This window comes from Mobula birostris, chromosome 9 (genome assembly GCF_030028105.1).
Source record: "Mobula birostris isolate sMobBir1 chromosome 9, sMobBir1.hap1, whole genome shotgun sequence".
NCBI classification, from domain to species: domain Eukaryota; kingdom Metazoa; phylum Chordata; class Chondrichthyes; order Myliobatiformes; family Myliobatidae; genus Mobula; species Mobula birostris.
The window spans coordinates 136,911,972-136,925,786 of record NC_092378.1 but is presented as its reverse complement, the minus strand read 5'-3'; the positions used below and the strand labels follow the sequence as shown (position 1 = coordinate 136,925,786).

The window sequence follows — 13,815 nt, the reverse complement described above, 5'->3', positions numbered from 1 at the left end:
CCTATCATTTTGGATCTCCCCCTCCCCCTCCCACTTTCAAATCCCTTACTCACTCTTCCTTCAGTTAGTCCTGACGAAGGGTCTCGGCCCGAAACATCGACTGCATCTCTTCCTAGAGATGCTGCCTGGCCTGCTGCGTTCACCAGCAACTTTTATATGTGTTGCTTTAGATCATGTTGATTGATTTCTGCAGACAAAATCAGATTGCACCCACACATGCACGGGCGTGCACTGAATCATTTCGGACTAAAGGCCATCTAACTTCATTACCAGCAATGAAAAATACCCCCCGCAGCTGCTCGGTAACCTTTACTGTCAACTGCGCTTTTAACTTCTGGCAATAATTTGTAAAAATTAGTAGACATGTTTGATCTGGGGATAATCTTAAACCACATAACATTTTAAACACTTCATAAAACTCTGCCACTAAAAGTATTCTGGCTTCTGTTATGAATTAGCAGATTCCCTTCTTCAGTGAGATATAGTGAGTATTTGGCTCAGGTCAAGCAGAGTGAGAGAGCTGATTCACTCTCACCCACTCCAGGGCTATAGAGTCTTCTAATGGCTCTTCTCACATATTTAGATAACTTAACAAACCCTCAACTGTGCTCACCTTTTTTCTTGCACTCAGAAGCATCACTGACATCGGCACACACAGAAATCCCTCCACACCTACCACCTGAAACCACACCTTTGCCTCTCTCTATCAATCTATCTTTCTCTCTCTCCCCCTTCTGCCCCCTCTCCCTTTTCTCTCCCCACTCTCTTCTCCCTCTCTCCCCCTCTCTCTCCTCTCTCCTCCTCTCCCTCTCTCCCCCTCCCTCTCTCCCCACTCTCTCTCACCCTCCTCTCTCCCACCTTTCACTCTCACACCCTTCTCTCTTTCTCCGCTCCCCAGCTCAACCTCTCCCTGTCTCCCCTCTATCCCCTGCTCTCTCTACCCCTCCCCCCTCTCTCATCCCCTTTCTCACCCCTCTCACACCCCCACCCTCCTCTCAGCATCCCTCACTCTCCTCCCTCCTCCCTCTCCCTTTCCCCCTCTCTCTCCCCTCACTCCCTCCCCTCCCCTCTCTCCCCACTCTCTCCTCCCTCTCTCTCCTCCCTCCCCTTTCTTCCACTCCCTCCTCCCCTCTCTTCCCCTCCCTCCCTCTCCCCCTCCCTCCCTCCCCCTTCCCCTCCCCCTCCCTCCCCCTCTCTCTCCCCCTCCCTCCTTCCCCCTTTCTCCCTCTCCCCTCCCTCCCTTGCTCTCCCTCCCACTCCCTCTCTCCCCTCTCTTCCCCTCCCTCCGTCTTCCCCTCCCTACCTCCCTCTCCTTTCCCCTCCCTTCCTCCACCCCTCTTCCCCTCTCTCCCTCCCTCTCCCTCTCTTCCCCTCCCTCCCTCCCCCTTCCCCTCCCCCTCCCTCCCCTTTCTCCCTCTCCCCTCCCTCCCACTCCCTCTCTCCCCCTCTCTTCCTCCCTCTCCCACTCCCTCCCTTTCTCTCCTCCTTCTCTCCCCCTCTCCCCCTCCCTCTCTCCCCTCTCTTCCCCACTCTCTCCGTCTTCTCTCCCTTCCCCTCTCTCTCCCTCTTTCTTCCTACTCTCCCCCCCCATTCTCTCCTCCCCCCCTCTCCCTCTCCCTCCCCCTGCCCCCGCCCTTCTTCAGTATCTAGGACAGAGAGAATCAGGGTGTGCCGGTGTGAGAGGGTCCACAGGTGAGAAGGTAAGCAAAAGATACACTGCTGGGGGCAGCAAAAACCAACAAAACGTCAACACAAGAGATTCTGCAGACGCTGGAAATCTAGAGTAACACGTGTAAAATGCTGAAGGAACTCAGCAGGTCAGGCAGCATCTGGGGAGAGGAATAAACTGTCAGCACTTTGGCCCCCGTCCCTTTACCAGGACTGGAAAGGAAGGGGGAAGAAGCCAGAATAAGAAGGCTGGGGAAGGGGAAGGAGTAGAAACTGGAAGGTGACAGGTACAGTCAGGTGAGTGATAGGTAGCTGGGTGGGGAGGGTGTGAAGTGAAAGCTGGGAAGTGATAGGTGGAAAAGTTAAAGAGATTTTGTGCAGTTTTGGTCGCATCCTACAGGAAAGATATAAATAAGGTTGAAAGAGTTCTGAGAAAATATGCAAAGATTTTGCCGGGTCTGGAGAACCTGGTTTATAAGGAATGATTAATGGGTGAGGGCTTTATTCCTTGGAATGTAGAAGATTGAGGAGAGATTTGATAGAGCTTTACAAAATTGTAGTATAGATAGGATAAATGCAAGGTGGTTTTTGGCATTGGGGTTGGGTGTGACTGCAACCAGACCAGGTTGGGTTAAGGATGAGAGGTGAAAAGCTTAAGGGAGCATTAGGTTGTGAGTTCCTCATTCAGAGGGTCGCGAGAGTGTGGAACGAGCTGCCAACTCAAGTGGTGCATACAAGCTCGATTTCAACGTTTAAGCAAAGTTCGGATGGGGACATGGATGGTAGCGGTATGGAGGGCTACGGTTCCGGTGCAGGTCCATCGGAGTAGGCAGTTTAAATGGTTCAGCGCGGACTTGATGGGCCGAAGGGCCAGTTTCTGCGCTGTACTTTTCTGTGACTCTATGGCTGAATAAGAAGGAAATGGACAGGGGAGAGCGGAACAGGGAAGAAAATGAGGGAGACTGGACACCAGATCGATCGATGATAGGCAGGTGGGGAGAAGAGAAGCGGTTAGAGTGAGGAATAGGAGAAGAGGGAAGGAGGACGGTGGAATCATCCAGACGGAAGCTTAACGTTGTAGACTTTACTATCGTGCAATGCTCCAGTTTAGTCAAGGACACGAGCGAAAGCAACAGATAATGGGATATCCGACACTGAAATGTTCTCACCATGTTGAAATGACAGTAAAGGTCCCTTCACACAAGGTGCTATATTTATGAAAACAGGATACACGTGAGAAACCAAATATAACTTTAATATCTAATGAGTAAAACTGGATTGGGCACTGTTACTGAACCGCCGGCTGACGGGACAATTTGGGGATTTCCTTCAACCGTTTTGGATGGAGGGGATTTCATCTACAAGAATGCAGAAATATTTTCAGGCCACTAAAAGTAGGACGGTAGTCTTTGGAGGCGTTTACCGCCACTGGAACCACCCAGTAAGGTTACGAATTGTTTTATTCAGTCCATATCAAAACGTTACGAAGCGTCGGATCGGACGGAACATGAGCACTGGGAGCTGCAGCGAGAAAGTAAGTCTGGTTTCAGAATGTCTAATAGGCTTTTTTTAAAAACCGATTATTAACCTCAAACCTAACGGCAACTAATATGAAAAGTACAACACATCGCCGAATCAAATTAGTAAATTAAGTTTTGAGAATGTGTATCTTAGGCAATTGAACATTTAATAACGAAACTGCCTAAGAGCGGGTGTCAACGATAATTTCTAAAGAGACACATCCTTACAGGTGAGTTGCCGGGAGCTGAAGGAAATAATACAGTAAAATTGGGACCATGCATTCTTCAAGCATTTCCTAACCTGCTTGACTAGGACCGGTGTTAGACACCGGTGTCGTAAGCGATTTGAAATAGTGTAATCATTGCAGAAGCCGGAATTCAAATCAATACTATAGTGCTGATAACACCCGGTAATGATGAAGAAGTTACGATTAAAAGGAATGAATTGATGCCTGATCCATCTTTTCAGATTCAACAGAAGTGGTTTATAATGGGTTGAGTTGAAAATGTCTTAATTAATTTATAGGACATGGGTAAGACAGACAAGATCAGCGTTTATTACCTGTCCCTAATATGTCCCTGACATGCTATCGAAAATCTTCTTCAGCCGCTTCAGTTTGCTCTGGTTGAGAGAATCTCGTGGTAGCGTTTGGATCCAGTGACAATGAAGAAATGCCTATATACAGTATATCCAAATCGGAATGCTCCGTGTCTGTTCTGCTTTTTTGTTCTTGCTTTACCCTATGAATGATACATTTTCGAAGTCATCTTCTCTTCAAACCCGGTAACCGTTCATTGGTTTCACTCAATTGTCATTGAACTATCTTTGTGTGTAGTTTTTCACTGATTCTATTGTACTTCCTTGTTCTACTGTGAATGCCTGCAAGAAAATGAATCTGATGGTAGTATATGGTGACATAATGTGCAACAATCTTAAGCACCCTAGCTATATATGGGTGTCTAAGACTTTTGCACAGTATTTGTCAAAGTGGGGAAACTTGTAAATCTGGCGGAAGTATAGGATGTTGGGAATGGCAAGAGCGGAGCGCCAATAGTGGAGTGTGGGACAGGTGTTGGAGAGGGAGTGCCAGAGGCAGGGGGAGGGGGGGTGGCACTGGTGTAGACACACCCAGCCCTGAGACACCAGGCAAAGTCATTTGATGCCAAACAATTGGTTTATTGATCATTACAGAATGTCTCTCTGGTGCTTCCCCCTCCTTCCCCTCTCCCTGCCCCCTTCCCGCTCTCAGTCCACAATTGACACCCAAATCAGAATCAGGTTTATCATCACCCACATATGTAATGATTTTTTTTGTGGCAGTAGTACAGTGCAATACATAAAATTACACCAGTACTGTGCAAAAACCATAGACATTCGAGCTATATACAGGAGACGTGCCCAAGTCTTTTGCACAGTACTGCACATACTTTTCTAGTTCATTGAGTTTGAACTGTGAACACTTGGGAATGATTGATCCTGCAGGACAAGGTAGAGGAAAAGATCCACAGCAGAAACATAAACAGGAGAAAAGCGATGGGAATAAGGGTAACAATGAAAGGTGGAGGAGGGAAGAAGCTGGAAATGAAGATGGGCAAGAAATGGGGACAAGTGTGGAGGAATTTGCTTTTGGAGAGAAAGAAGATGAGAAGAAGATTTTTGGTTTAGAACCGAGGATAAGTGTCAGCTCATAGTGAGGGGAAGAGGAGGGTATTATGGGGAGGGGTGGGAAGTCTAGTACAGGAATTGCAAGGCATCTGACCACAAGTCCCTGCGAGGACTGCTGAGATAATCATCAAGGTCTCTCTTCCATCCGCTAGAGATACTTATGAGGAGTTCCCTTAGCATTGTCAATGATCCCTTCCATCCGTCCAATAAACTCTTTGACCCCTTACCATCAGGCATGAGGTACCATCATATTAGCACAAGAATTAGAATGAGAAGCATCTTCTTCCCCCAGGCTGTAAGACCATTGAACCCCCTACCACCACCCACATCTCATCACATATGAAGTGCCAATAGCATTATGCTGCTTACTTTTTAACTTGTATCATAAGTGCAGCTTATTATTTGATAATTTATTCATGGTAATATTACTGTTTGTGGCATGTGTGTGAGTTATATATACTGTGTTATCCACCTTGGTCCGGAAGAACATTGTTTTGTTTAGTGGTATACATGTGCACAGTTGAATGACAATCACCCGAACTTGAACTTTGCCAGCAGCATTTACTGAGGAGCTGTTGACGGGGGAGTGGTGTTGGTTCGGTAAAGGAACACCCTGAAGCAGGAGAATGGTTTTGCCCGCTGTTTGGGGGGTGAAGATGGGTGTGAGAATGGAAGGAATGGAAGGATTGAAATAAAGGATAAGTTTTGAGAACAAAAATATTTGTTTAGATTGGGCAGCAGGAGAAAAGAGTGGATGTTGGTTGGATGAATTGACATTTGAAAGTGTATCAGTTTGAAAAGCTGACAGGTTGCAGTATCCCTGCAGGTAAGGTGTGGGGCTGATTATGGGAAACTACTAGTATAACTTTTCAGGAAATTATATTCTGTACTGTTGGTTTAAAATACATTTCATTTTTAGAACTTTTTTTGTCAGATTAAATGTATGGTTGTAAAGTACTAGAATTGACTTGAATGTAATTATTGGAATGTAAAGATTCCAAGTTTTTTTAAGGCTGTAAACCATTGCAGATTGAGGAATGGACGATCAAACTTGTGCCTCTGATATTTGCAAATTTCTCCGGTGTTTTTACTTTTCTGTGATTTTTACCCACAATGCTCTAACTAGTTGATGTAACCAGAAACACAAGAGATTCTGCAGATGTTGGAAATCCACAGTAACACTCACAACTCAGCAGGTCAGGCAGAATCTATGAGGAGGGTTAAGGAGCTGAGCTTTTGGGCCGAGACCCTTCTCTGATGGAACCAGGGCTGTCTCAAAATATGTACAATTTAGAGTCATTGAGTCATACGGCATGGAATCAGACCATTTGGCATGCAAATCAGCAACCACCTAATTACACTAGTCCTCCACCAACTCCATTTTAATTTACACACACTTCTATCGCAATCCTCCCAACCAGCTTTTACCACTCAGCTACACATAGGGACAACCTACAGTAGCCAATTAACCCACCAACCTGCATGGAATGTGGGAGGAACACAGAAACACAGAAAACCTACAGCACAATACAGGCCCTTCGGCCCACAGTGCTGTGCCGAACATGTACTTACTTTAGAAATTCCTAGGGTTATGCATAATCCTCTATTTTTCTAAGCTCCATGTGCCTATTTTGGAGTCTCTTAAAAGATCTTATCATATCCGCCTCCACCACCGTCGCCGGCAGCCCATTCCATGCACTCACCACTCTCTGCGTAAAAATAAACTTATCCCTGACATCTCTGTACCTACTTCCAAGCACCTTAAAACTATGCCCTGTCGTGTTAGCCATTTCAGCCCTGGGAAAAAGCCTCTGACTATCCACACAACCAATGCCTCTCATCATCTTGTACACCTCAATCAGGTCACCTCCCATCCTCTGCCACTCCAAGGTGAAAAGGCCGAGTTCACTCAACCTATTCTCATAAGGCATGTTCCCCAATACAGGCAACATCCTTGTAAATCTCCTCTGCACCCTTTCTATAGTTTCCACATCCTTCCTGTAGTAAGGTGACCAGAACTGAGCATAGTACTCCAAGTGGGGTCTGATGAGGATCCTGTATAGCTATAACATTTCCTCTCGGCTCCTAAACTCAGTCCCACGATTGATGAAGGCCAATGCACCGTATGCTTTCTTAACCACAGAATCAACCTGCGCAGCAGCTTTGAGTGTCCTATGGACTCGAACCCCAAGATCCCTCTGATCCTCCACACTGCCAAGAGTCTTACCATTAATACTAAATTCTGCCATCATATTTGACCTACCAAAATGAACCACCTCACACTTATCTGGGTTGAACTCCATCTGCCACTTCTCAGCCCAGTTTTGCATCCTATCGATGTCCTGCTGTAACCTCTGACAGCCCTCCACACTATCCACAACACCCCCAACCTTTGTGTCATCAGAAAATTTATTAACCCATCCCTCCACTTCCTCATCCAGGTTATTTATTAAAATCACAAAGAGAAGGGGCCCTAGAACAGATCCCTGAGACACACCACTGCTCCCCGACCTCCATGTAGAATATGACCTGTCTACAACCACTTTTTGCTTTCTTTGGGCAAGCCAATTCTGGGTCTACGAAGCAACGTCCCCTTGGATCACATCCCTCTTTATTTTCTCAGTAAGCCTTGCATGGAGTACCTTATCCCATAGCCTGCATGGGAAATCAGAGAACCTACTTGATCTCAGGGAATAAATGCAAAGTTCATACAAACAGCACAGTAGGTCAGATTGAACTAGGTGGCAGCAACTCTGCCAGTTGCCCCACTCAATTTCACTTATCAAAAGTGTATAATCATGACCATTCTTTACATGTACGCTTTTTGGGACTGTATCATGGACAAAAATGGAGATGACACTGCTATGTCCACATTATTGTTTCTCATTGTGGCACCAAGGTCCTCAGGTCCCAAGGTATTATTTAGAAGAACAGGATAGTTACGGCCAATAGCTTACTGCTCGCTAGTCAATATTAATTCCCAAGTCTAATAGACAAGTTATCTAGTCCATGTCACTTTGTCCTTTGTGGAAGGTGGTACAGCTTTTGGGTTGTGGTTTTCCTGCATAACTGATCTCCCTCCGAATCACATGGCATTTGTACTTCATTGCCACTGGGTTTAAACCGTGGAGGCCCTCTTCAAGAGGGACTGCAGCAGTCCAAGAAGGCAGCTCACCATGACCTACTCTGATCAAGACAGACCAAAAGATGGTGACAGTCCAGTGACACCCACTGCTTTCAAATAAGTAAAGAAACATATATTCACAAATAAATAGGTAGATAGATAGAAAATATAAAAAGGTGGATTATGGTATTCATTGTCTTTAAATTCCCTTGCCATAACTTGAAAGGGGCGGGGTGGTGAAAGGTACAATAAAATGTCTTTTCTTGTACCCACATACGGTATGCAACTCTTAAAATTCAAGTGGCTTTGGTTTCATTTCAGTTCTTGATTTTATTTTTGCTTCTAACCAGTATAGTGTTTGTTAACTTTTGCACTAAACCACTTTTGCCAAAGAATTGAACATATTCTAATGCTCTTTAAAAAAATGTGTCATATATTCTTAGGATCTCAACACTCACACAATATGCCATTCCTATACAGCTGTGTGGCTTGGCTCTTCAGACTGCCTATGTGTGGCTTTAAGAGGACAGCGCAGAAAAAATGGATAGAAACACATACATATGAAAAGGGAAATTTTATGAAAGACATTTTACAGTTTTGCACCAATTCAAAGAAAAATATAATCTAAGCAAAAAGTTACAGAAATTGTGGATTTTTAAGAAAATATGTAATCCCATACACCATATTTCATGTTGAAAACCCTTTCCTCTTTTTTTTTGCTTAGTTAGCAATTACTGTTTGAAAATAGAGAAGCTTTGGTCTAGTGTGTGTGATTTGAGAAACAAAATCACTCCTAACTATAAAGGGAATAGGAGATTATGTCAGAATCCTATGGAACAAAACTTCTTTCATAATCTACATTATATTTTAACTTCAAAATTCTGTAAAACCATGTATGGTCTTTCTTTTAGATACCATCGTCACAGTTCACAATATTTTTCACCTGGAAGTGCACGTATATTTGATGTTTTGTAGATGATACAATACTTCTCTTTTATTGCTTTAACAGAGAATAAATTGATGCACAGCTTGCTTTACTTTCTAATCTCAGCTGCTGATTTAGTTTGCTATGTAAGTTCCCCATCCTCTCTAAAAATACCTGGGAACATGTTTGAGATGATTTCTAACAGTCTGCCAAAATTTGTCCTGAGTATTTGTTTGGCCTTAATGGTTTCTTAGTAAATATTGAAAGAATTTAGTAAGTTCACAAACAAAAGAAAATCTGCTGGTGCTGGAAATCCAAGCAACATGGACATCAAATGGCAGAGCAACTCCCAGGTAGCATCTGTGGAAAACAGTCAACATTTTGGGCCAAGACTCTTCATTAGGACCCAATCAGGACCCTTCAATGCTACTCATTTAGTAAATTGTTCGAATGAAAATGACAAAACGTTACCGGGAGAAGTTTCCTCTCCCGCCACTATGCAGTGCTATCTGACCTTAATGCCCACTTGAGGAGGTAGTTGTAGCTTTGCTCTAGTGTCTCATCCCAAGGACAGCGTCTTTAGAAAATGTAATAATCCTGCAGAGCTGCAGGGAATGAATGTCAGCCTAGATCCAAGTAATGTGAATTCAATCCAAAACTTGTGACTTTGAGGTGAGAGCACCTAATAGGTCTTTTTTATCTCAAAAGAATTTTTTTTTAATTATGTGGATCTGAAAAACAAATATCATTTAGAAATAATGTCTTTCAAATATGAGATTCTGTAGAAAGCAGACCTCGCCTGCAGTTTTCTTTCCTTTGTGTTGCATGGCAAATAACTGACCCAGGGCCATTTTAGGTGCCCCTTCCATATTCATTATTTGGCATGAAAGCACAAGTGTGTACTTCTCAAAGTTCCTCTTCCTGCGTTGCCTCAACTTCCTCCTGATTCCCACAGTTTCTACTGTTCCAGATTTTGTCACAGTGGGTCTAGTTCCTGTTATTTAATACAGTATTTTTGCCACTGTCTAATAACACTTCTTCTCCTCATTTTGACCATATGTAATATGGAATCCACCATTTTAAAAGATGTTGTGTGCATTACCATAGAGTTACAGAGCACTGCAGCGTAGAAATGGGCCCTTCGCCACCACCACCACCCCTGCTGCCCCAGTCTGTGCTGACTATTATTCGGCTTAGTCCCATCGACCCTAGATCATAGCCCGGATAGCCCTTCCAACTATGCACCTAATCAAACTTCTCTTAAATGTTACAGTCAAACCCCCACCCATCGTTTTCGCTGGGAGATGAGCCTGACTTTTCATTCTAAACATAGAGCATAGAACACTGCAGCATAGGACAAAGCCTTTGGCCCATGGGGGGGTGCCAATCTTTTAACCTAGTCTAAGATCAATCTAACCCTTCCCTCCTACATAACTTTCCATTTTTCTATCATCCATGTGCCTTTCTATGGGTTTCTTAAATGCCCCTAACATATCTGCCTCTACCACCACCCTGGCAGGGTTTTCTACACCCTCTCAACTCTCTGTATAAAAACCTGTCTTTGACATCCCCCCCATACTTTCCTCCAATCATCCTAAAATTATGCCCTCTTATATTACCCATTTCTGTCCTGGGAAAATGTCTGGCTATCTACTTGATCTATGCCTCTTATCATCTTGTAGACCTCTCTCAAGTCGTCTCTCATCCCCCTTCGCTCCAACAAGAAAAGCCCTACTGATGCACTATTAATTACTCCAAAAGACTGGAAGTAGAGTAAATACTGAAAGGCTTTTACTAACAGTAAAATGGACCCATGTCCATGCTGAGTATCTATCCTGGACTGAGAGGAGGAGCAGTGACACAATCGCCTTTATTCAGGGGTCTGTGGGAGGAGCCACAGGAGCAGTCAGCAGAGGGGCGTGTCCAGGCAGGTAACCCAGTTACAACCTATATACCTGGTTTACCACACCTAGCTCACTCAACCCAACCTCCTACAACACGCTCTCTAATGCAGGCAGCATTCTGGCATTCTAGTAAATCGGACTTCAACCACATTAAAGCAGCACACCATCCTCCCACCCTCCCCTCTGCCTGCGCCTACATCTACGCTAAGCTACACACCATCCTAGCTTGGAAATACATCCCATTTTCTCTATGCTAATCAGTCTATTTTTTGGAAATCTCTCCTTATAGAATCAGAATCAGATTTATTGTCCTTGACATAAGTAATGAAATTTGCTGGTTTTGACAGCAGGCATAACAAATTAGAATAAGTAGGAATATTAAACAAACAAACAAGCAAATATATGAATGACAGACTAATAATCAAGTATATAAATAGACAGATACATAATTAGTGCAAAAGGTGAATAGTGAGGTCGTGTTCATGGACCGTTCAGAAATCGGATGGCAGAGAGGAAGAAGCCACTCCTAAGACACTGAGTGTGTGCCTTCTCTCTGACAGTAGTGACAACAACGGGTTCTTTAGTCCAATTCCTTGACATGGGTGTATATACCCAGGGTACGAATACCAGGAAAGTTAACTTCTGAGGCAGCACCACTTCCAGTTACAGCAGCTGGGGAGCTGCTGCGGATTAAGAATACGGTTGACCACTGCTTCCTCAAAGATGGACAAGACCCCCTGGTCTTACCAGCATTGTCTAACCCCAAAAAAATCAATTGCATTTCTGGCTGGATGAGTTTAAATAGGTTGCAACACTGAAAGCAATATGGTTTGTTGTGGAAGATCTAATTTTTTTCTGTTTACAGGAACTCATTTCTGAACATGCTATGATAAAAATGTATGCAGATTCATTCTGAGAAAACAGATAACATTAAATGCACTTTATTCCGAAATAATGTTTTGCCCTTTTGCAGGTTACCAATGGGCGTGTCCATTCCAAAGGCATAACAAGTCATCAACACTCATGCCATCTATAGGCAGCTGCTTTCTTTCTTCATGCTTTAGGCTTCCCAGCATGTCACATGATTTCCCAGCAGAGTTAGTAGGTGCTCAAGATTTTCCCTCTTCCTATTTAGTAAATATTATGAAGTAGTTTTCCTGTTTGTGGTTTATAATCTCGCTGTCCATCTTCACATTCAAATTCAGGTATGTTGTAATTCAACTGTGCACATGCTAATAGTGAAATGAAACATCATTCTTTGGTATCAAAATACAAAACGCAGTACATAGAGCACATAAAATAATATTAACAGACACTAAAAAATATTCTGTAGATGTACTGTGCATGTATGACATACAGTATATTTTAGACCATAAAATATAGGAGCAGAATAAAGCCATTTGGCCCATCGAGTCTGCTCTGCTATTCCATCATGGCTGATCCAATTTTCCTCTCAGCCCTAATATCCTGCCTTCTCCCCATATCCCTTCATACCCAGTGCAATCAAGAGTCTATCAACCTCTGACTCAAATATACATAAAGACTTGGCCTCCACAGCTGCCTGTGGCAAAGAATTTCACAGATTCACCACTCTCTGGCTAAAGAAATTCCTCCTCATCTCTGATCTAAAAGGCCGCCCCTCTATTCTGATGCTGCGTCCTCTGTTATTCTGATGCTGCGTCCTCTGGTCTTAGACTCTCCCATGATAGGGAGCATCCTCTCCACATCCACTTTATCAAGGCCTTTTACCATTTGATAGGTTTTAATGAGGTCAATCTTTGTTTATCTGAATTCTAGTGAATACAGGCTCAGAGCAATCAAATGCTCTTCACGATGACAAGCCATTCAATCCTGGAATCATTTTCATGAGCCTCCTTTGAACCCTCTCTACTTGCAACACATCCTTTTTAAGATAAAGGGCCCAAAATTGCTCACAATAATCCAAGTGAGGCCTCACCAGTGCTTTATGAAGTCTCAACATTACATCCGTGCTTTTATATTCTTGTCCTCTTGAAATGAATGCTAACATTGCATTTGCCTTCCTCATCACCAACTCCAGCTGCAAATTAACCTCTAGGGATACCTGCATGTTATACATATTTTAATATATAATGTATTATGTTACTAGAGCTGCTATAAATAATGTGTACTGGGTGGTAGCAGGGTGTTCAGAAGTAGCGTTGCCAACTTTCTCACTCCCTTAAGGGACAAAAGTAGCAATCAAATAGGGGACACTTGTGTTTACCCCGAGAAAGACTACCATGACCATGAAGCCTTGTGCAGGCACCTGTGTGCGCATGCATGTACGTGCCGATTTTTTTTCTACAAATCAGTTTTGGCTTAATCTTCCGATTCTGTTAAGTGAAACTACACTGTACATACATTATTTCTACTTTATATAGGCTGTGTATTTATACTATCATTCCTGCTTCTACTGTATGTTAGTGTTATTTTAGGTTTTATGTGTTATTTGGTATGATTTGGTAGGTTATTTTTTGGGTCTGGGAACGCGCAAAAATTTTCCCATATAAATTAATGGTAATTGCTTCTTCGCTTTACTCCATTTCCGCTTACGAACGGTTTCATAGGAGTGCTCTACCTTAGCGGGGGAAATATGGGGTAAGGGCGGTCCGGTATGGGACAAGCCAATTTAGCCCAATATACGGGATGTCCCGGCTAATATGGGACAGTTGGCAACCCTATTCAGAAGTCTTTACAGAAGTCTCAGTTGAGCTGTCCTTGTTCTTGTACTGTGGTACCTCCTGCTTAATTGTAGGAGAGCAAAGAGATTGTGGTACGGATGAAAGTAACCAGCTAAAATTTCACAAATGTTGCTGAGACCCAGTCGGCCTCTTAGTCAGAGGTTCTTGATCCCAGTCGGAGTCCTGTAAGCTGAGCTCACAAACACGGGCGTAATATAGATTCAGTGTACTGCTGATACAGTGCTAGACTGCAAGAGGTATAGTCACTCAGATGAGGCAATGACTTAAGGTTCTGGGTAGGTCTTG

The 13,815-nt window shown here is 43.6% G+C and overlaps 1 protein-coding gene across 1 annotated transcript in view; it reads left to right on the top strand.

Annotated features, from left to right (window-relative positions):
* Nucleotides 1-3,169: 3,169 nt before the first annotated feature.
* Nucleotides 3,170-13,815, top strand: part of ciita (class II, major histocompatibility complex, transactivator) — a 108,018-nt gene continuing 97,372 nt past the window's right edge. Inside the window, exon 1 of the mRNA XM_072268944.1 lies at nucleotides 3,170-3,202. The gene's annotated coding sequence lies outside the window, so the exon portion shown is untranslated. The remainder of the gene's footprint in view (nucleotides 3,203-13,815) is intronic.